Source organism: Capsicum annuum, unplaced genomic scaffold, assembly GCF_002878395.1.
Source record: "Capsicum annuum cultivar UCD-10X-F1 unplaced genomic scaffold, UCD10Xv1.1 ctg1715, whole genome shotgun sequence".
NCBI lineage: Eukaryota > Viridiplantae > Streptophyta > Magnoliopsida > Solanales > Solanaceae > Capsicum > Capsicum annuum.
This window is the reverse complement of record NW_025822796.1, coordinates 371899-393521: the sequence shown is the minus strand read 5'-3', so window position 1 is coordinate 393521 and position 21623 is coordinate 371899. Positions and strand designations below refer to the sequence as shown.

The window sequence follows — 21623 nt, the reverse complement described above, 5'->3', positions numbered from 1 at the left end:
TTCAACTTTTTCACATGCTAATATATATATATATATATATATATATATATATATATATATATATATATATATATATATATATATTAATTACTTAATTCCAATATATACATAATATTTCACATCTTTTTCACATATGCTTAAATATATATTTTGTAAATAAATTCTCACGCCCATGAAAATACTTTTATTTACTCTATAATTATTTTAATTATATACTTAAATTCGCATATCTTTATATAACTTTCTTATAGAATTATAAGACTTTTACTTTCTAATATATGTATAAATTATATTACCATCCTTTTCATATTTAGGCTACATGTATATTTTTGCAATAACTATGCCACTTCCTTGTACATGGTAGCGTCATGTTTACTATACAATTTTTGCAATAACTATGCCACTTTCATATACATGGTAGCGTCATGTTTACTATACCTTAAGTTTTTCCTTTTATAAAATAACAACAGCAACAACAATAACGACGACGACGACAACAACAACAACAACAATAACAATAATAATAATAATAATAACAACAAAGGCTTTCTAATCACAATTTTAGAAAATAATGAAGCAAATATTTTTTAAAATATTTTTATAAACTGAGTCTAAGGACTATCTTCGGATAGGCTTTGAGGGGTGCCTTACACCTTCCCCATGAGTAACCAAAACCCCTTACTCAGAATCTCAAAATATTTTTGAAAGACCAAAATAAAGTTTGACCTAAATAAATAATTTTTTTCTAATTTTCCTAATAAATTTAGGTGGCAACTCTAAGAAATAAATTTTCAAAACCCAAGAGTCGCAACGACCACCATATGTTGTGTGCTGTTTTGACCAGTTCAAAATAAGGCGCAACATAAATATATGAAGAAGCAACCGCGATTGGATACCATTCAGGTCAAAGACAAAGAAGTTGATATCTCCGCTCAGGCCATCTCCAGAGCCTTGTTCAGTTGATACCAGTTGAGGAGATCCTAAAATACAATTTTCAGATGAATGACCTGAACAGAGTGACAAAAATTAAGCAATGATGATAAGATCATGCACTACGGATAGCTGAAGGGCTACATTGCTGAAGATGGTGAGAATAACCTGTAGGTCAACGAAGCCATTATTTATAAAAATAGTTTGAAGTTCACCGCAAAGGCGTGGCGGTTAGTAGTTAGGCATCAGCTGGTACCCACAACCAATGACAACGCATTAGGTATTACCAGTTCCTGCCTGGTAGCGGCCCTGGTTGCAGGAGTAGAGTTGAATATCCCGCGTATCATTACGGAGGAGATTCGAGACAAGATTCTTCAGTTCAACACCACATTGCCCTTCCCTTGTAGTGTGACTCAGTTGATGCGGAGTGCACAGGTTTAAACTATTTCTGCAGTGGACTTGGTGATTCAGCTAACAAAGATTACAGACATGACACTGAAAAAGAATATGCGCAACCTGGATGCCCCAGCAAGAGGTATGGAGAATCTTGATGTAGTTGGGCTGCCCACAAATAGTGACATACCGGCATTTGATTTTGGTACCTTTTCATCCTCAGCACCAGCAAGATCCATCCACTATTGACCACTGGTTCTTGTGGGTTATATAATAATCCTAACTTCACAATTGAAAGACATTATGTGAAGCCTACTGTTATATAATGCCCAGATTAGAAGCTCGAAATGAGATAAAGTACTATGCAAGTGATAATATATGAGGTATAATTAAGATTGTCCAGACACGAGCAGATAAATTTGAGAGCCTATAACAACTAGGATGGATGCAGTCCAGACACCTAATTTGATGGATATTAGAGTAGAATTCATTGAACTAAAAGAAGTGATCAGGGTATTGATTGAGATAGTTGATGATGCACCCTCTCCACCACCATCTATGCCTTCAATGCTAACTCTTTAGGTAGATATGGACTCCTTGGTTCCTGATTTTTATACTCCTACCCTAGATATTAAGGAGATAGATGTTGAGAAGGTGGAACGTGACTTGAAGCCTTGAAAATGGAGGAGGGGTGATGAGGCTGAGAAAGAAAGAGGGAAAAGATCTGAAAAGAAAAAAAAGAAGAAAAAATGAAAAAGATGTCGAGCAGATCTCTGAAGTAGTTATTCCCGAGGATACCACCTACCACAGAGGTGGGTGTGACAGTTGGAGGGGGTACAAAGGTTTCACCGGATACTTTGAGCGCACTGGCCGCCTTCGATGTCAAGTTGTCTATGAGTGCCTCGGCCATAGTCAAGGCCACCAGAGTTGAGGAGATTATTGGGACCCATATGTATCCCTACGTGATTAGAATTCCACCGATGCTAAGAGTGCCTCAAGTATGTACCTTACCCTAGTTTTACATTTCTATGATTTCGTGCAATAGGAAATTACATGGTTTTTTCAAATTATTTATGGAGGTGTACCACAATCGAGAGATTCTATTATTGTGTTTTTTCCTTGGTCATGCTATCATAGTTAGAACCAACATATTTAGGTATTTTACTATTTTATTGTTGCATTGTTTTGTGCTTTTTGTGTAATTTAAAGTAAGTTTAGAAAATTTGATGCAATCATATTTATGAAAGCATCCATCTTTTTTCTTAATGTGTTTAAATTGATACCCCTTCAAAAAAGATTTTATGATATAGTATTTGTGTGTACTGTGTTGTAACCAATGTTAGGATCTAGCTATAGAATTGGGATTATTAATAGGATAACCTGATCGACCTTGCATGAACTGAATAGGTAGTAACTTACACGAAAGCCCTGAGCTATGAGTGAGTGGGGTGTATGTCTAGTCGATAGAACTTATCTGCTTAGTCTCGCTAAAATTTATAGGATAGGAGGTTAGGAAAGGATCATAGATCGTGTTTGAATTAGTCCACTTTAGCCTAAATGACTTGCCAAGGAATTATGTATCCCTTGAATCCAAACTTTGAGCCTTCATAGACCTTTTCTTTGAACTACCCAATTCATCATTCCAATTTTTACAATGAACCTTCTTTGGTACCTCCTTGGACATTGTGTACCTTAACTTAATCAAATCGATTAAGTTGAGAGTGGCTATTATATAGGGTTGCGTAAAAAGAAGGTTTGAAGAATCAGTAGTGAAGAAAGGAATTGGGTACGATATGAGGAAAAGAAGAAGAAAAAAGAGAAAGAGAAAATCTGTAAGAAAAGAAAAAAAAAAGAAAAAGGGAAAAAAAATAGAGAGTTGATATGAAAATAAAACTGCACTCGAGGTCCAAAAGGAAATAAAATGGAAAAAGAGATATAATGAAATAAGATAAGAAAGTGGAGTCAAAAATAGTGTAGTGCCAAGGAAGGATAAGTTATTGTACCCAAACTTACCATAGTTGTTCCTAAATCCTACATTATAAGCCCTGAAAAAACCCATATTAATCCTAACTCAATTCTCCGAAAGTTGAAGCATAGAAAATAAGTAAAAATTTATGTTATCAAACTCACACAAACAAACTTCTTTGTGGGAATGAGAGAATTGATCCAGTAATAAATTTTATCACAGATACTAAGTGATTGAGGACTTCTTTGACGTGAGGGAATATGAGCTATAATCTAGTTAGTGTATTGGTCAATATGTTGGATTGACTATTCATAATGTAATGCCATGTCCTGATCTTGTTGTGTTAGAAGTACTTGTATTGCATATATACTGCATTGATTGTTTATGATAAGAATAGAGGATGTTGAATCTACTAATGGAGGGTGCTGAATCTACTTATGTGGTTTGCCTATGTGAAAAATTAATTTTGTAAAATTGACTATCGTAGTGCTCTTCATTCTGCTCTAAGTTAAGCATCTTGGTGAGTTAGTATTGTGTCTTCCTAAGGACATGCAAATATTTTAAGTTGAGAATTTTGATGTTTATAAGTATAAGGGCATGTTGTTGTGAATTTGATGTGTTTTCTGGTGTTATTGGGCCTTACGGACTCAGAAAAGAAAATTATTGAAGAATGGACAAAAGGGGAATCAGATGAGCCTAACCACGATCATGGAATCTAACCACGATCATGCCTAGGCTTTTGTACCTTGAATTAGAGATGCTACAATTAGAGGTATCTTAAATGTAAGGAACCACGATCGTGAGTTGATGTCATAATCTTACTATGTGATCGTGAGAAACAAGTGAAAAATACAATCTATAGGAGTCAAAAGGATAAGAGGATTAGACGATAGCTTCTCATGACCGTGTTTTAAAGGCACGATCGTATAATAATGTCGTGAGAAGAGGTTTTAGTTTTGCAAGTTGCAGAAACGTCAATACATGAATGATCAGATGATAGCTTTCCACGGTTATATGTTGATACCATGAATCCATAATGAGCATCGTACTATCAAAGACCTAAAAGCTGACAAGTCCAAGTACAAAACATGAAAGTCAAAGGACTATCATAGGTTCTAATCACGATTGTACCTTCTTTCCATCTGAGGCAGCCAACACTATTTTTCAGTATCAGGATATGATTTGTTTTATTTATAAATACTCTTGTAGGATTATTTTTGCATCATTACAAAAAAAACTGCGTTTAGTAACAGATTTATAGCAACAAAGGTTTTTTCGTTGCTAATTAACGACGGAATTGCAACGAAATAGAAATTTTATAGCTAAATAAATGAAATTAAAATTAATAGACTAATTAGTGACGGAATGGCAACGGAATATAAAATTGTTGCTAATTTTTGGCGGTAAATATTGGTGCGTTTATTTTGGTGACAAAATTAGCGACAAAAATGGGGGGAATTTTTTTTGACATGGTGGAGACGGCAATAGCAACGAAAATACTGTCACTGGAAGTATTTTATCATTTTTAATAATATATTAGGTATATATTTAATTAATGATTAGCAACGGATTATATATCCATTGCTAAATCTGTCACCCTACCAACCTAATATTAGGGCTATGTCTTTTATTTCACTTTATTCCCAAAACATAACATCATCCGCCTCTCTCTCCAAAAATAGTCCCCTTGTTCTTTTCTCTCCCCAAACGCTCAATATCAGTCGAAAAGAGTGTCAATCGGCGAATTTTGAATCTAAATTAGAGGTTAGATTTTATATCTCATAATTTTAGTTGTTTATCCTCTTTTAATTTCTTATTTACTATGTTAGAAGTGACGTGTTAATGATATGTTTAGGGTTTTTTAAGCTATTTCAGTTAGGGTTCTTCGATTATTGTGTTAAAAAAATCGATAAATGGTTATTTACTCAAAATGGGAACCGCATTTTCTCTCTCAGAATTATTTTTTATGGGTTATTTGATATTCCAATGTTGCATGTCTATTAATCTGAAATTTCTTCAATAAAATTTCTAGTTGTGGTTTAATTTTCCGTGTTTTGCAGACACTGATTATGTTAGGGTTTTTGATTTTTTATTTGTGGTTTTTTTGATCTTTTTCAATCTTGTTTGTTCGATTGTTGTGTTAAAATGTTGTGTTAGTGGTTATTTAATCGAAATGAGAATAATATTTTTCCTCTTAACTTCTATTTATGTTTTTTTTTTATATTTTCTGTTCCAGGTTCATTAATCTCTGATTTCTTCAACAAATTTTTCATTTGTGTGGTTTAGTTTTGTCTTTTTTATGTACAGGTTTATGTAAGGTTGTACTTAGTGTGTTGCATGTTGAAAAAATTAGAAAACATAGAGTAGTTTGAGTCACTTTTGCTTACTGTTGTTTTGATTTTTTGTAAACAATAAACTGTAGTATGTTTTATGTTCCTTTGAAATTGTGTAATTGTCATAATCATTTTCTATTTTGTTGTGTTAACTGTTTAGCCTTTATCCTTCCAAATATTCCATTTGTGGGATCACATTTGGTATATATTGTTGTTTTTTCTTAATCTGATTGTGATGTTATATTTTGAGTTTTCAGAGAGATCCACTAAGGATACCAGCAAATGCCAGAAAGTGAGCTAGCATATATCTGGTACTATAACGTTTTCCCTTTTAAATTATTTTCGATTAGTTTTTCATATGTTTCTCTATTGTTGTTTGTGTTCTTCATTATTCGTGAAACTGTCTCTATTTTCTTTTACTTACCGATTAAAGATTTGCTTTAAATCCGATTAACTTTTGTGATGTAAGTTTGTGTTAAAGTTGTAGACTTTATTTGTTTATTTTTGCCAACAAAGTTGCAACTTATTTCTAGGTTTTGTTTAATGTTCAGATTTTAGGTATGTACTTTACTGAAATTTGATGTTTTAATCTTGTTGTCGGGAGCTTTGCCTCATGCCTTATGATTGTAATGATAGAAGTTTCAGTTTTGTATGTAATTAAACTTTTTCGCTAACACTTATTAAGAAGGACAATGAATGATATGTTGTGTTTGTGATTTCTTGTTTATTTAGAAGAAAAATGACTGATATATTCTATTTCCTTGTAAAAATCGAAAGATGTATTCCTGTTTGTTAAGATATTTAATTATTTCTTCACTTTAGTGGTAATCCTGGATGTATGCATTAGTAAAATATAAAACTCTAACTATGTTGTTTATGTCGATATTAATAGGAATATGAATAATCTTGACCATGGATGGATGTATGATAGGTTGGATGGCCGAGGGGCTATAAACTCTAGATTCATTACTGGTGTGAATAACTTTATCCTCTTTGCATGTTCTCAACAAAATTGCATGAGTGGTAACAACATTAGATGTCCATGTACAAAATATCGCAACATTAAATACAAGGATGTTGAAATGGACAGATATCACCTTCTTCATGATGGATTTGTCAAGGACTATTTTGTTTGGAAACATCAAGGGAAAGCAAATCTGATTGGTGAGATTTCTTTCGGTAATAATTTGATCAATGGTGCTCAACTTGAATTGGGATATGATAATCCATATCGATAAATGATTTTGGATGCTGTTGGTTCCAACTTTAACCATGGTTACAGCAATATTAAATCTGGACCATCTCATCTGTATGAACTTTCAATTGAGGAGGAACATGAAACTTCGATGGAGGAGGAGCCTAATTTAGAGTACCAAAAATTTTATGAATTGTTGCACTCTGCTGATGCAAAATTGTATCCTGGTTCTTCCCTCTCTCAACTTTCAGTAATCTCTCGAATGTTAATTATTAAGATGGAAAATAATATGTCACAGAGGGGTTTTAACCAAATGATGCAATTGTTTAAAGAGTCTTTACCAGAAGATAACCTATTAGTTGATAGTTATTACTATAGCTTAGGTTTACCAGTTGAAAAGGTTGATTGTTGTGAATCGGGGTTGTATGTTGTATTGGGAAGACCATGAACATCTTACCTCTTATAAATTTTGCGGCAAAGAGAGGTATAAGCGTTGAGTTGGCTCTCGTAAGAGGAAATTGGTCCCTTACAAAAGGATGTATTATTTTTCTTTGATTCCTAGATTGAAGAGATTATATGCATCCCATACTACAGCAGCTGAAATGACATGGAATCATGAACATATAAAAGAGGATGGAGTAATGCGTCATCCATCAGACTCTGAAGCTTGGAAGAACTTCAATGAAAGTCATCCTTTTTTTTCCGATGAACTAAGAAATGTTAGGTTGGGGTTATGTACTGATGGTTTCCAACCATTCAGTCAGTCTGGGAGAAAATATTCGTCATGGCCAGTAATTGTCACTCCATACAATTTACCTCCAGGGATGTGCATGAAAGAGGCTTATATGTTCTTAACTGTCATTGTTCCTGGGCCAAATAATCCCAAACATAAAATTGATGTTTATCTGCAGCCTCTAATAAAGGAATTAACGTTGTTGTGGGAGACAGGTGTAGAAGCATTTGATATCTCCAAAAAATAAAATTTTCAATTAAGGGCAGCTTTGATGTGGACAATCAGTGACTTTCCAGCGTATTCTATGTTATCGGGATGGAGTACTGCAGGTAAGTTTGCTTGTCCTTATTGTATGGAGGAAATCCAATCCTTTAGATTACAACATGGTCGGAAAACATCATGGGTTGACTGTCACAGAATGTTCTTTGACCAATATCATCCATTTAAGAGAGATCATAAAAATTTTCTTAAAGGTCAAAATGTCAAAAGATCACCACTACCCTCCAGAACCGGAGAAGAGATATTGAATCAAATTTGTGATTTGGGGATAAGAAAAGTAACAGAGTTAGATGCAGAAGAAGTTAATCAACGAATATGTAGTTCTTGTGGATGGAAAAAGTGAAGCATCTTTTGGGATTTACCTTATTGGAGTTCTAACATGATTCGACAAAACCTCGATGTCATGCATGTTGAGAAAAACTTCTTTGATAATGTATTTAATACGGTCCTCAATATTGATAAGAAAACCAAAGACAATCCATAAGCTTGTCTAGATATGGTTAATTACTGTGATCGACCTCAATTGGCAAAGGATGCTTCTGGAAAATATCCCAAAGTTGTATATACAATAGACAAGGAAGCAAGCACAATCTTGTTTAATTGGGTGAAAGGCTTAAAATTTCCAGATGGGTATGTTTCAAATTTGGGTAGATGCCCAGACACATCTGCGAAAAGGTTATTTGGCATGAAGAGTCATGATTGTCATGTGTTCATGCAACGATTGATGCCTATTGCTTTTCGTGAACTACTTCCAAATAATGTATGGCAGGCACTTACAGAATTGAGCTTATTCTTTAAAGATCTTACATCGACTACTCTCTGAGTGGATGAAATGGAGAGATTACAGGGAGATATTCTACAAATCTTGTGCAAGTTAGAACATATTTTTCCTCCTGGGTTCTTTGACTCAATAGAACATATGCCTGTGTACCTTACATATGAAGCAAAGATTGTTGGACCTGTACAATATCGATGGATGCATCCTTTTGAAAGGTAATGCAAAACTTCAAGTTTAACTTGTGAGAATAATGTTGTTATTTACTTTTCAAATATGATGGTTTATCCATTTTTCTATTTAGGTATCTTGGAAGTCTTAAAAGAATGATTGGGAATAAAGCAAGTGTTGAGGGTTCTATATGTGAAGCTTACTTGAAGCAAGTATTATGTAGCATTTCGGTGGTTCTGTTGGTAGTTCATGATCTGTTGGTGGTTCTTGTTGTGAGTATTTTGGTGATTTTATTGGTGGTTTTTGTTTTGTTGTTGGTTCTTTATTTGGGAGGAGTTCTTATAGGAAGAATTACAATGAGAGTATTTTGTTGTATTTTGGTGGTTCTGTTGGTGATTCCTGATCTGTTGGTGCTTCTTGTTGTGAGTATTTTAGTGCTTCTTATTATGTTGGTTTTTCTTGATCTGTTCTTGGTTCTTATTGTGAGTATTCCAATGTTACATGGGATTCCAGAATGACAGTGAGGTATGTTGCTGTGAGGTATTTTGTTGGATAGGATTTCAAAATTAGAATATTATATGATGTTGTGACTTTTTGTGCAAAATTTGCATCTTTTTTCCACTTTAACTAGTATAATATTTTTAATAGATATGACTCGAGGAAGAGGTACATGTCAAGGAACCATAGGGAGTGCGGGCAAGTCAGCAGCTACGACTAATATACATGTTCGTACTGCAAACATGCCTACTATTCCCACTCTTACAGTTGCGCCATAAATAGCTGGTGGTGTAGGTACTCCAACTTCTAATCATGGTAGTATATCTCCTACTACTCCAAATTAGACCAACCCAACAATTGTAGGTACGTCTTCACAAACCAACCAAGTAGGTGAGGACATATCTCGTAGCAACACAAATGTAGAACGTAATTCAAGTCGGAGCTATGTGCGGACCCTTGTTACTATAACTTCTGCGGAGTTAGTCCATTTTTTGTCTATTAATATTATATATTATTTTTTATTTATAGTAACCTCTAAATAATGTCTTCATATTGATATAGATTGCAACCTTCTAAAGCATGCTCCAATAGGATACACGAGTCTTTCAAAAGTGAACTTGATCACAATGGAGTCAATCGGAAAGGTGTCTCATGTGACATAAAAGATGGCTATTTTGGGGAATTCAAGGTATACATCTTCATCATAATTGATTTTGCAAAGTGTACTCATTTTTATAAATATGATATTAATGTGTTATCTTGAAAATTTATTTCAGAAACACTTCTATTGGGATTTTTCCATTATTGATGTTGTAGTAAAGAAACACTGGCAGAGTAAGGCAGCAACTGTGTATAGAAATTTCATTGCTAAAATCAAAGAAAAAGGAATTAGGCAAGATTTTATACATGAAGATGTCTGGGAAAGCTGGCAGCAACTTTGGGCAGATCCAAAGTGTGTTGAAAAGTCCAAAATAAATGCACAGAATCATCGTGGAGGCAAAAAAGTGCTGCTGGAACTCACACGGGAGGATCTATCTCAATTGGAAAGTACCGAAAGAGACTTGTAAGTATATATTTCAAGTATTAAACTGTAATTTGTTGTGATACAGTCTAAACTTAGTTCAACGTTATGCTATTGTTGCGTTTCTGTTTACTATTTATCACAAATGTTGATCACTTCTCACTATTTCTGTCTCCTGTGTAGTATTTGGTATGTTGTGTTCTGTTGTTGTCTTGTAACCTGAAAAACTGCAATGTAAACTGTGCTTATATATCGCAGAGTGGTATATTACTGAGGATTTGTATATTTACATGTTCTTTGAGATGTATTAGGTAGAATCAAGACCTTATGATTCTGAAAATTACCTGTCTGTTTTATGTGATTGGTCTTCATCTTATATAGCCTTCACACTGGAATCTGACTGGAAATTTCCAAATGTTCATTATTAGCATATGTTCTCAGTAGTTTTGATGCAATAAAATTTATCAATCTCTTTCCAATCATTGCTTAGTAAGAACAATGTAAACTGGATAACATAGTTCTGACCGCGCGACTAATAATATTTACCTGATGACCAACTACGTTCCACTTGAATTATGGCTTTGCAAATATTTCTAGCTTACATGAAATGTTCCAGCAGTTTTGTTCTAGTACAATGCTTAACACTTCTTTTTTACAGGCTGCTGAAATGGGTCGAGATCCGACAGCAAACATTTTCATGTTCACACACATGGTAATGATGGAAAATCTTTCGTTGATGAATGTTCCCGAATCGTCCATGTAAGATTAAACCTTAATGTAATAGTTTACTTAATTCTCATTTTTTAGTTTAAAGTACTTTTTGTATCTAATCATTTGTAAGTACAATCCATTATAATTTGACTTCCACTATTACAGGAAAGATTTGACGAAATATTACGAGAAAAAACATTATCAAAATCTATTATTGATCAAATTGAAGCATATTACCAAGCTGCCAGAGGAGAAAAGAAGCGAAGAGTATTTGGTCTTGGATCTGAAGCCAAAGGCTACTACAGACAAACTCTGTGAATTTCTTGTGGAAAGACTTCATCTTCAGCTTCACATGAATCGGTACCAGCTGCAAATTCAGATTTGGATGAGTTTGTGAAGCGATTGATTTCCGCACTTAAAAATTAATTTTTTCCTATTGTCATTGAAGAGGTACAAAAGTTGGTTTCTTCACGATCAGTTGTCACACCTCCGGCTACTCCTTTGGACTATCTCGATTCCTTAAATGATGATTGCAATGATCTTGATCAATTATGATACCTTTGACGATCAGTGCATTAGTTTTTTATGGTCTATTTTGTTGGTTTTTGATGGTCTATTTTATTGAAACGTTTAAAATTGTTCAACAAAAAATTACACTTGATGGATGTAGGTATTGAGGATATTTTGGACATACTTACGTGTTTAGATGTTGCTATGTTTGGTATTGAGGATGTTTAGACTTTTTCTATCTATATATATGGGTTCTTTAATATGCATGTTGGATATTATAAGAAGATTTTGCTATCTATATATATGTGGCTTTTTTTATGTGAATACTGGGTATTATAAGAATTTTATAATATTCTATTAATATTCAAAATACAAATAAAAAGATATTGAAAGAAAAGTAATGACGACAGATTTAGCGACAAAATTACTCATTACCAAACTAAAACATTTGCAACGGATTGAGGAAAATATTTTTTGTCACAAAAATTGAGAATTTCTAGCGACGGACTAGCAATGAAATATTTGGTTAGAAAATAATCAAAATGACGAAATACAACATGAAATTAGTAACGACACTTATAAATATAACAACGAATATATTCATTGCTAAAATATAGCAACGGATATAGGACGTCTCTATTCCGTTGCAAATCTAGCAACGGATTTTATTTTTCCATTTCTAAATGGTTAGCAACGCGCAATATAGCAACAAATAATATTTTGTCGCTGATCCGTCTCTAAATGGATTTAGCGATGGATTTCTGCTGATTAGCAATGTTATCGGTCTCTTGCTAAACGCAGTTTTTTTTGTAGTGCATGTTAGACACTATTTTGATTTGACAATATTATTTTGTATGGTTTAAGGCATATTCATGGAAATTTCAAACATCATTTCTAGGATTTTAATTAACGTTGAAATTTTGAAGTTTCATTCTCATTGTAAGTCCATGACAGTGCTTACATTTATGAATTATTCTTGTGTTCTTGCAATTATTAGTATGTAAAAACCACAACTAGGGTTTTGATTATCATGGTGAATTAACAAATTAAAATAAGTGTGAGGCAAATCTAAACTGTTGCATTTTCATGTGTTGGTATTTCCTTCATTATAATTGCTCGTCTAATGAATGCATATATTAGGAACTCATATGTATTCAAAACATGCATGGGAGAGAGGTATAGATTAGGAAAAGAAAATAACAATAAAGATTTGAAGTTATCAACCTTCATCTAATAATTAGAGCCGTAACAGGAATAGTTAATCTAAGATCAAGAATAAGAGTTAGTTGTGCAATACTCCGAGTCCGAAAAGAGTCAAGTGAAATTTATCTAATCAAGGTTGGAAGACGTTTATATGAGCCTATCTTGTTAGATTTTGCGTGAAATGCATTAGGGTAGTTGCTAGCACAAGCAATTTGTGGAGTTATGAAATCACGGGGATAACAATCCTAATGCTCATCTCATATTGATTACAAATTAGAACAACAACTGTTCGGATGTTTTCTATTTCAGAAAAATCCCTCCTTCTTTTACTTAATTACCAATTACCTGGACAAATACGTGATCGAATTTTATCCTATTCTCTTTGGGTAAGACCCCATTCTTATCGGATTCTATATTTAATTTAGTGACTGCTTTATACTTTCTGAGAGTTGTAATTTAGGCGACATCACCTATCTGGCGCCAAGCTGTTACAACAAGTAAGCTATGCATGTCATGGATGATCATCCTTATTTTTCACATTTTCGAAGACTAATCATCTATAAATAATAATTATAAGAGTAATTAATAAACTACTCTTCAAATAAATACTTTGAAAATTTAAACCCGCTAGTTCTACCCTTATTTAGGGGTCTACAACATTACTCAAGGGTCAATTATACATCAAAATAGTTCCTTCAAGCTCAACCCAACGCCATTAATGGAGTTTTTAGGCTAAATGTCCCATCTTTATTGAGTTCAAGATCTCCAACTATCAATTTTCATGTTTTAGAATCACTAATTCATGCTAGGGATTGTTAATTAACAATTTAAAAGTGATTCTAGGTGATATTAACTCAACCTATCAATTTTTCCCAAAATATCATGAACTTAGCGTTCAATTCCCAAGAATTTCAGCATTAAAGGTTGTTCTAATGATTCTATGATGTTAAAGAATTGAAATTAAAACGAAGAAGATGACGAAAGAAACTTACCTCAATGAAGAATTTTCACCCGTACCAAGAAAAAATTACCCCTCTAGGACTTAGGAGTGAAATTTTGGGTTTGGGGGGCTGAAACCGAACAAAAATGGGTTATAAGCTGTTGTATCATCACTATAGCAATATGCTATTACTATAAGGACAAGTGTGTTGCTATAGTGACCTTAGCTTTTTCAACACGGACAGTCTTCAGTAAAACGGTCATAACTTTTTACTCAGAAAGCGGATTGATGAACGATCGATTGCGTTGAAAATAAGCCTCAAAGATATTTAATTTGGTAAGCATTAGGACCCATATTTCCTTATATTCTAGGACAAGTGCTCATTTTAAGTTGACCCTAGTTTAAACTTATCCCGAAACTAAATAGGAAAGGATACTTTCAACTTAACTTTGCTTCTTATTTCATCGTCTCTTTTACTGCTACTTGCTGGTAAATTTCGTGTCGATGTACTTACATACATAGAAAGCATGTCTATACGGACTAATGCAGAATAATGATGTTCTTGTTTGCTATGATCTGGCTTCTTTTGTGCAACTATCTGAGACATATTCGTATATTGTCGTTTGCCTCTTTGTGCTTGCCATGCTGTCTCACTGTGTTTAACAAGTTTCAAGCACCGAAGAGCCGCCGGAATATTAAACTAGGTGTTTTTCCTTTATTTTTCTTTGGTCTGTAACATTATTGTAAAACATTATTCTTATTATTGTAATAATATAAGTTTGTGGACTGTTTTGGAGGGCGGGGATTTACGTGCTCTTTGAATGGCATAGATAGGCACAATCTAGGCTTTGCGTGTATTACATGCTACATGGGTCACTTAGGCACAAAATTATTACTTGTTAACATAGGAATCATTTTCTATGATTTATTAATCATCCTTGATCTAACTAAAATCGACACCTTATATCGACATTGAGAATATTGATGTATTTCTATCACGTTGAATTGATTTTCGACATGTTAGTACATTAAAATTGATCATAGACCCAGTAATATTTTCTTACATGACTGACAATTAATTCAAGCATTTTTCATATCTTAACCTGCAAGTTATTACATTTCCTACTTGTTAAATAGTCTACTTGAGCATTTTCAGCATGTTGAACAAACTTATTTAATATTTTTCAACAAATCAAGTTTCCAGCATGTCTATATTAAAACAACTTTGTCAATGTATTTTTAACATGTTAACAGACTTTCAGTAGGTTAAATAGTTTATTTGAGCATGTTTGGCGTATTTACATTAAATTTCTTCTCCCCCCACGCGTTAATTCACTGTCCATTAAGAATACAATTTTGGCACAACAAATCTAATTTCAGTATATCACTATGAAATTTCTGCAATAATACAACTGCTGTTATATAAAAATACATACTTTTGAGCACTTTTCGATATGTTTAAACACTAGAATAAGTATTATGGCATCCTTAACATGTTAATGCCTTTTAATATTCTTGTTGATTTCTTATGTTCTCATTCATATTTTACAACAATCAATTCATAAGCACATTTTTGTTTGACACATTTACCACACTTTTAACACCTCTCATAAACACGCATAATGATGTTGCATACGCGAATCACAGTCGTCCTTTATTGCTACTCGTTGAACATTTAGACACCATGCCTATAGGTTAATGATAATTTAATTTTCTCATCTTTGCATGTCATCACATTAATTAACATTAACTAATCAAGAGGCTAACTTGGGATTATTACATGGTACTTGTTGTCTAATGTGTTCGCGCTTCGAGTCCTAGGCAACATAGCTTTCTTTTAGTCTAGAACATAAATCCAAAATAGTAAATTCCAACGCATCTTGGATGATAAGTGGGGACATTAAATATTACTAAAAACGTTAGTTTTATCCTTGTCATAGAACGACCTTAGACATGATAGCCATCCTAGGTGGGGTGGGACGGGTAGCTCTTTTCGGAAATGATGATCCCAACAAAATATTAACAGCGAGGCTAATGACAATTTCACTTGTCTACAAGTTCGGCCCTTAGGTTGAATGATTAAATAAGTTGGAGCTGATCCGAATAAAACCAAAACATCTCTTTGTTTGAGTTGGACAATTTATTTTAGTCTTTTTAATTATTTTACATGTTTATTTGGGGTAGTTAGTTTATTATAAAGCAGTTCCCTTTTTATTATAAATTATGTTGTTTCTTTCTCCTCACTTATCTTATTTCCATGTTTCTATTTATTTTATCACCTAGATAATCGACAATTAGCATTAACAAATAATATGTGTTTGTTTGTTAATTATTTCATTACTTGTCTTTTAAATTAATAATAAAACAAGAGACTTTACTTGATCACGCACAATCCCCACGTAAAGTATGAATTCGGCCAGGAACCACCTTTGTGGACCTCGAAAGGTGCCTAACACCTTTCTTTTGAGGTAATTTGAACCCTTTCCCGAACTCTGGTGAACTAAGACTTAATAACCAAAAATAGGTTCGTAGTATCCTAGACCGGTGCCCTAACGCACCTTAATACGTTAGGTGATGACTCTCACACCCTTCTTTCAACGCAATCCCAAAAAGAGTTTGTCAAGTCTAATCCCGCCTTCCACGTAGAAAACGGGGTACTACAACAAGTAGACGCTTTTTTGGCACTGTTCATACCATACATTCTTTAAGCATTTAGATACAAACATTCAAAATGCAACACACAATTGAGGAGCTATTCAGATCAAAATTTGATGAGAAAACCAATGTTAGTGACTAAATGAGAGGTGTTGGCAACATTTTTGGTTCAGTGGCAAGAGTACTTTCTGGTGAAGATAAGTCTGGTTCAATTTCTAAAAACTCATCACTTATTGATTTGAAACTTGGAAGGTTTCCTGATCATGTTAGTGCAAATATCTTCAAGTACTCTAAGAGTATGCCTAGTTTCACTACTGTTGAGTCCATTTTTCCAGCTAAAAGAATACAACAGGTACTACTTGTGTCTACCAAGGCAGAATTTAGTCTTGATATTTTACTTAGGTTTTATCTACTGGCTGAGTTCGATGATGGCAAACAGAGTTACAGAAAATGTCTTGCAGGTCATAATAAGCGCCAAAGGAAGCCCCATACTGGTATGCACTCGGGCTACAAGTTGTTTCTGTCATTTGCTATCAATGTAGTCCTTAATTTTGCATATTGTAGTTCCACTCTCTGAAACAAAACTCGCCAGAGATGCATAACTACTAGTTTTCTTGACTATTTCCTGTAATCCATTTTCTATTAGTACATTTTATCAACAAAACTATCACCAAGAGGGTGCTGAAATCTGTCCATGATTTGAAAGACCTTATCTCCTATGTATATTGTAGGGAATCAATCATGTAAAACAAGGTATCAAAATGATGTACAACTTTCATGTTACACTAACAGGTCAAAGGATTATAAACATCTAGGATTTGTAACACTGCTATCATCTAATACCAAATGAACAGCTTAACAACAACAACAAATACCAAATGCTTCAAATGCATACATCAACCTCACTTACCTTGTATCTCTGACATGTGCCCTCGATTTGCTTCAAATGATTATTCCAGACAATATTTTACAATATGAACAACACCTTTCAAGAAATTTCCAGCAATTAGAATGATATAAATAAGCATGAATATAAGATACGTATGCAAAAGGTGCTAAGGAATGGATCATGCAAAGGAATCTAGGAGTAACAGCTATATGTACTAAGATGGTGAAGATGGTTACAGAACCTACCACTTAGCTAATTGGTTTGTTTGTAGACTCTTCAACAGATGCAGGAGACCCTCTCACGCTATATGTTGACTTTATTCTATTGAGCATCCCACTATTATTACCTTTCTGTTCCATTTCAATATTACCCTTCTCGAGTGACGAAGACCTTTGTGAAGAAGACCTCTAATCTCTTAACTTTCCAAAAAGAGCAGCTGAAGAAGAGAAGACAGAAACAGTTCTAGAGAGTGCTCTTGAAAAATCTGCTGCCTTCCTTAGGCGGGTTTCCTTCGATACCTTCTGAGGGGAAACAGAAGATGGAACAAGGACAAAAGAAAAGATTCGGTGAGCTCCAACGCACGTTTCGTGATCAGGTGGACCATAGCAGGGAGTAACTGATGAAATAAATCCTCTGGGAATGCCTAAACATAACGAGAAGATAGATTCTTAGCTCAATATGAAAATAACAGTCTAATAAATTCAAATGACAATCAGCCTTACTTTGTTTTGGTATGACAAATTTGGCATAAAAGCTATGATTTGAGAAGCACGGTAAACAGCAGCAATAGTAGTTCTTGCTACCACTTGGATACTTGTGATGTTCTCTAACATTACTGCCATCATATCAAGAATCAGACCTATATCTCTAACCTAAGAGTTAAGAAAATGAATAATCTTCACTTCCGAAAGCACATCAATAACAATAAGTTTGATTAATATTTAGTCCCATCAAAAAGAGACTTTTGATTCCTGTTTCAATTTCTAACTAAGCAGCTTTCGACCAATTTACGTAGAATGCAACTTATTTGATATTCAAACCAATGACAAAACAAAACTTACAGGTTATAAAAATGACCAGATTGAATCCAATTAAGTTTTGGGAACTCAATACTAAAGCAAAAGACTACCCAAAAAAGGGAAGGAGGGATTGACCCCAAGGGTGCAGACCTTAAGGGACCAAGGTTCAAATCTTAGCAGAAAAGAAAACACTCAGTGATTTCTTCTCATTAGACCAATCCTTGGTACATCGAGTTACCCGGTACCTGCATTAGTCAAAAGTAACAAGTACAGGTGCACATAAGATGGAATGGGCATCACCACTATAAAAGGAAAAAATAAAGGGTGCAAGAATGAAATTCTCACTCGGTCAGAGAAGACTTCAGTTCCGGATCTGAATGCAAACATTGCGTTGTAGAGTCGTGTAGCATGTGTTTCCAAGATTAAACAATCCAACAGAATGACCTTGGAGCAAACAAAATTATAAAAATTATCCATCACTCAGTTACCGATTACAAGGATAAAACGTGCTATACTAAATACATTTGATACTTCTTTAACATGCTGTAACATGGAAGAAATTCTGTGTAATGTAATGTTGCACATTCTTTTTGTTGCTTAACATTCCACTAAGAAAGAATGTAACTATAATTTTCTCATTACTATTATTGCAACACCTTATGCCCATGATAAATAAACAAACTTTTTATCTTAAAATAATTCACAATGTTATTTAAAATTCATAAGCATCTTACTTAGCAGAAACTACAACAGATCAGATGTTTTCTGGTAAGCTGATTTAAACAAATCAGCTACTTTCGAACTTTGATGATTATCAACACAATGTTAACTGGATATAGTAAATATATGCCCCCATCAACCTTGAGGCTACAACAGAGTATCGATCAATCAGATAGAATCGTTTAAAGACACTACCACCCACCTTGTCCTCTATCAAAACCATTATCACCCACCTTGTCCTCTATCAAAAACACTATCACCCAACTCGTCCTGGATAGGTCTATACTAAAAATAACACCGATTGTCCATCCCAAGTAATTCTTTATTCAAATCTAAATTTAATGTATAATTAGATATTTGAAGTGCAATAAAAAAACAAGGTCGATTGGAAAAGTACAAGTACTCACAGCTTTCTCGCGAGTGCCAGGTTCGATATGGATTTTTCATCGTGACAACATCAATGATTCATCAATCTTCTACAATACAATTTAAAATAAAGATTTATTTCATTGGTATAAATCATTAAATACTTGATAAACACATCAAATAAATACAAAAAAAAAATTGAGAAATGACAGTTACCTAAGCATTAAATCATTTCATTGGTATGAATCATTAAACATTTGATAAACACATCAAATAAATACAAAAAAAATTGAGAAATGACAGTTACCTGAACATTAAATCGAAGCTTAGACATGGATGTTTTGTTCTACAGTGGAGCAACTTTGAAATCGAGGTATAGTGGTCACACTTTCCAGCTTTTTGAAGTGGTGGTTGGAGCAGCTTCGAAATTAAGGTGCGGTTGTCGGAGTAGTGATACAGTGGTCGGAGCAGTGGTATGATGATCGAAGTATGGTGGTCGGAGCAGTAGGATGGTGGTCGGAGCAGTGGCGGATTCGATTTGGTGATTTTTTTTGGTTTGAGACAATGTGAAATTATAAAAAGGCAACAAAATTTTGTGGTGGGAATAAAGAAACCGATGGGATAGCTTCTTTTTTTCAAAAAACCGTTGCCATAGTTGATTCTATGGCAACGGTTCAGACAACCGTTGCTATAAAATACCCTATTGCAATGGTTATCAAACAATAACAACGGTTATAGCATGAAATAGTTATATTAGAACAATTTTCTTTTGCAGCGGTTGAAACCGTTGCAATAGACCCTCTATGGTAATGCTTTTGGAACCGTTGCTAAAAAATCTGTTGCAATAGGGATAATTTCTAGTAGTGAGTCCAATCAAGGCCGGCTCACGCCTAAAGCAACTAAAGCCGCTGCTTTAGATCTCGAATTTTCGGGCCCTTAAATTTTTTAATATGTGTATATAATTTCGTTTATAAATAAATAGTGTTTCTAATTTGAGAAAATCCTTGAAAAATAAATTATTATTGAAAATAAAAAGTATTTTTACTAACTTACTTCCAATTAATTAAATGCCTTGACGAAAAAAGTAACTCTTTAATGGTATAAAATTTCATATATCCCCTCGGTATCATTTTACTTGATCTTCTTTCTAACTATGGTTTTTTCACATTAGTTGTTCATTTTTCACAAATAAAGGGTGTTTTATTACTTCTTTTCCCATATTACCCTCGGTATTAAATGATTAAAGGAAATAGTAATTGTTAGATTTCGAGTTTCAAGACATCATTGATAGGGTTAATTTTACAAAATAAACTCAAATTAATATTTTTTTTAATGGGTGTGTCAAGTCAAAAGAGGTTAAGTAAAATGAAATGAAGAAAGTACTAAAACAAGATTAATTTTGAAAGACTACACAAATTCTTTCCTTAATCTCCAATACATACCTATTTTAGAACAAAATGAAGAGGATAAAACACTATTTATCTCAATTTATGTGCCGTTTCGAATTTTCAAAAAGTTAAAGAATTTATGTTTAAGCACATTTTAAAAGTCAAAAGGTTTGAATTTCGGAAAAGAGAAAGATATCATATAAATTAGAATAGAGGAAGAAACTAGAAAAATAGACTCCAAGTAATATTATATACTAACGTGTTATTATTATTTTGTAATAAAATCTTAAGACCCCTCAGTGAAGTTTTGCTTTAGGCCATCATATTTATTGTGCCGCCCCTGAGTCCAATCATTTAATTCATAACTAAAATGGATTATTTACGTACTAAACAATAAATTACATGATCAACTCATATTGTTACAAATTGTTCACATGACTAAACAATATTAAATTACGTGATCAACTCATATTGTTATAAATTATTTACTTGTATTAAGTACTCATTATTATGAAATAAACGTTATCTTAGGCGAAGAGATAGGGGGAGTAAATTAATTTAATTAGTAGTAGGACCCAAGTGCCACATGATTGGTCTCCTTTTTAGTCCTCCAAGAACTGATATGCGTGTCAACTGTGCGTTGCCTTTGCTATGCTGCATGTTTTCGTCATGTGGTTTTTTCCTCCTCTTGTCCCGCCCAACACAAACAAACTCTACCGACACTTCTAGGGGAAAGTTAGAAGTTGAGCTACGGATTTGATTGAACTCTATGGGTGTGTTTGGTATGAAGGAAAATATTTTGATGAAAAATACTTTTTAGAAAATAATTTTACGAAAAAGAAGTTTAATTTTTATTTATTAGATCGGTGAATGAAGAATATTTTTTTTAGTGTTTGGTTGGTGAACGAAAAAATATTTTTCAAAAAAT

General features: G+C 33.6%; 1 long non-coding RNA gene across 6 annotated transcripts; it reads right to left on the bottom strand.

The window, feature by feature from the left end:
* Positions 1–10119: 10119 nt before the first annotated feature.
* Positions 10120–21554, bottom strand: LOC124890416. 6 transcript variants are annotated; one of them, XR_007049166.1, is made up of 8 exons: positions 19615–21524; positions 19349–19417; positions 18567–18665; positions 18372–18466; positions 17925–18037; positions 17448–17845; positions 17224–17298; positions 10120–11372 (listed from the first exon to the last, which is right to left on the bottom strand). It is a non-coding gene; the product is annotated as an uncharacterized LOC124890416 (long non-coding RNA). The 6 variants fall into 6 exon arrangements; XR_007049164.1 differs by having other exon boundaries at positions 10120–10521; positions 10639–17845; positions 19615–21554; XR_007049165.1 differs by having other exon boundaries at positions 17224–17845.
* Between the last annotated feature and the right edge of the window lie 69 nt (positions 21555–21623).